Here is a 2,507-nt window from a genome sequence, read left to right on the forward strand (position 1 = left end):
TTGTGTCATCTTGCTTTTTCATAAATTCAAGATTCCTTAATTTCCTCTTGCATTGTATGTCTCCATTCTTTGTATCAATGGAGAAGTGCATCCTAAAAGCACCTCGACAAGGGATATAAAGTTTTAGATAATCTGATAAAATATCGGGTCAGAAAACATTTTCCAAATACAATAAGCTTTGGGTCCTTGAAATTTGTATTGGGGATAATCAAAAACCTCTCAAATTTTCAGTGGTAAGATTGTTATCATCTATTCAGAGAATGGGACAAAAAGTATGTATTTATCCGTAGTTATTATAGCAGTTAATTTGTGGTGGTTAAGTAGTTCAATCATAATATCAAGGGTTAGTTTACCAAAAAAATTGGTATGCACCATCCACCGATCACTGTAAGAGGTCTGACTAGAATAAGATGACTGACTACGATAACTGTTGATCAGAAATTGTTGTTTACATCATATTTTGTATTAAGTATTGATTGGGTGTAAATGACTATTATACCCTTTTATTTTTTAAATGGAGATTCTTTCTTCTTTTTGTGTAGTCAAAATAATAAACACCAAAAGTATATTTTAAAAAACCGTACCTTTAACTAAAGAAAAGATGAATAGACCTTAAAATTCATTATACAACACCTCATAATTTTTTTATTGAAATATTAAAAATGAAATATAATTTTTTTTTTGTTAAATGTAGTTTTAAAGTCTTTAAATCCCCATTTTCTTGGATTTTGGAAAAAACTTCCATATTTGGTAAAAATAACTTGTACTACGAATTTCAATGAAATAGTTTTAGAAAGAATATATGAGAAGTGAGATGGTTAGGGGTAGTATGGGATAGATTGAAAAGGGGAAACATTGGTGATTGGTGGTGGGTGGATAAATACCAATTTTGACTAGGGGTAAAAAAGGAAATTAAAAAAAAAGCCCATCGCTATCTATAGTCAGATTGGTATGTATCTCTAATCATAATCAGTAGTCTGGTCAACAACAAAAGTGTTCGGTCAGCAACTAGTATTTTTTTTTTCTTATTTTGGTAAACACTTCTACCTCTTACTGTATAAAAACCTCTTATTAAGAAGAGCCCCTTAGTTACTATATACCAGCATATAAGATCAATACAGTAATTGCACCAAAGCTTAGAATAAGACAAGTCTTCTGAATTTTAGCCGCACCTCTGAAGTGAATTTTAGAAGGTTGCACACCTAAAACAATTCAGAAAACTACCCACCTTCCAGACTATTACTTAGTATACCGTTTCAAAACCCTAGAGGGCCTACCAACGCCAGGGGCACAATCCCCTCGACCCATGCTATATGATGATCTGAGGTTCAAGATGGCATGCACAAGCATGCACTCTGCACCACTAAACATGTCCTAATGTTCAACCTCAAATCTTCATCTATCTCAACTACACCAAAATGTTTCGTGAAACTAAAATCACCAACAAAAATATTCTTCTACAAGTCCACAGAGTGGTAAATTTGGATATGTTTGACACAATCGTAGATACATTTTAACGGTCACATAATTGCACTACTAGTCGAGCTTGATGCATACTATTTTTTCTTCTCGTACACTTTTTACAAGCCAAAGTTTTTATCGAAAAATATGCATATTTGCTCGTTTGGTCTGATTTGGAATATATATGGTTAACTGCTAGTTGTCTCACTATGTTTGTTCGGTTAATACTTGGTACACTTTGTTAGTTTGTAGATTTGAGATTTTTTGGGGGGTTGTGCTTCCAAGTTGTAACCGCATTTTGAAGTAGATTCAAAAGATGGTATTTGTGCTGTATCTTTTTTTGTTAACCTTGAGTGTCTAGGCCAATTCGTACACAACTCGGCTAATCCCATAAACCCTGAAAAAATCCTGAATGATCTTGAAGGACTGAAAACGGTGACCTATGCTTTAGATTTGTGTTTTTTTTTTCCTTTTAGCTTTTGGCATATGATGCAATATAATATATCTTGAGTAGCAATGAATCAAAGTTTGATTGTTGTTACTTTACACTTGGAGTTGGAAGGGATCACATGTTAAATGAGAGTAGGTCTATCTGTATATGTACTATGAAACCTCACTCACTTAAAATACCCATTCTTTTGGTTTTCTAGGTATGCCCAACCCATGCCATGGCAATTAAAGTACAACCCACTTGATCAAACAAACTCTTTAAATGCTTTTATATCTGATTTTAAGGGTAGATGTTTGGGATTGCTTATTTGAAACAATTTATGTTTTTCTACAAAAGTTCTTATCAGAATGGTTTAACTTCTTCAAAGACCTTCTTATTACCAGTTTGGCATCAGTATAAACTGTTTATCCAAATACTTGATCAAACAAACTCATTGACGATTTTTTTTAAACTAAGATCTGATTGAATATAAACAATAAATATATGATGGTCTATTTAATTTAAGGGAAATTTATAAAAATAACCGTTTTACACAACCCTTTGCCACAAAATAACCACATTTTAGAGGTTTTGCCAAAATAACCACCCGGATCGC

This window comes from Cynara cardunculus (genome assembly GCF_001531365.2).
Source record: "Cynara cardunculus var. scolymus isolate 2C chromosome LG 7, CcrdV1, whole genome shotgun sequence".
Taxonomy (NCBI): Eukaryota; Viridiplantae; Streptophyta; class Magnoliopsida; order Asterales; family Asteraceae; genus Cynara; species Cynara cardunculus.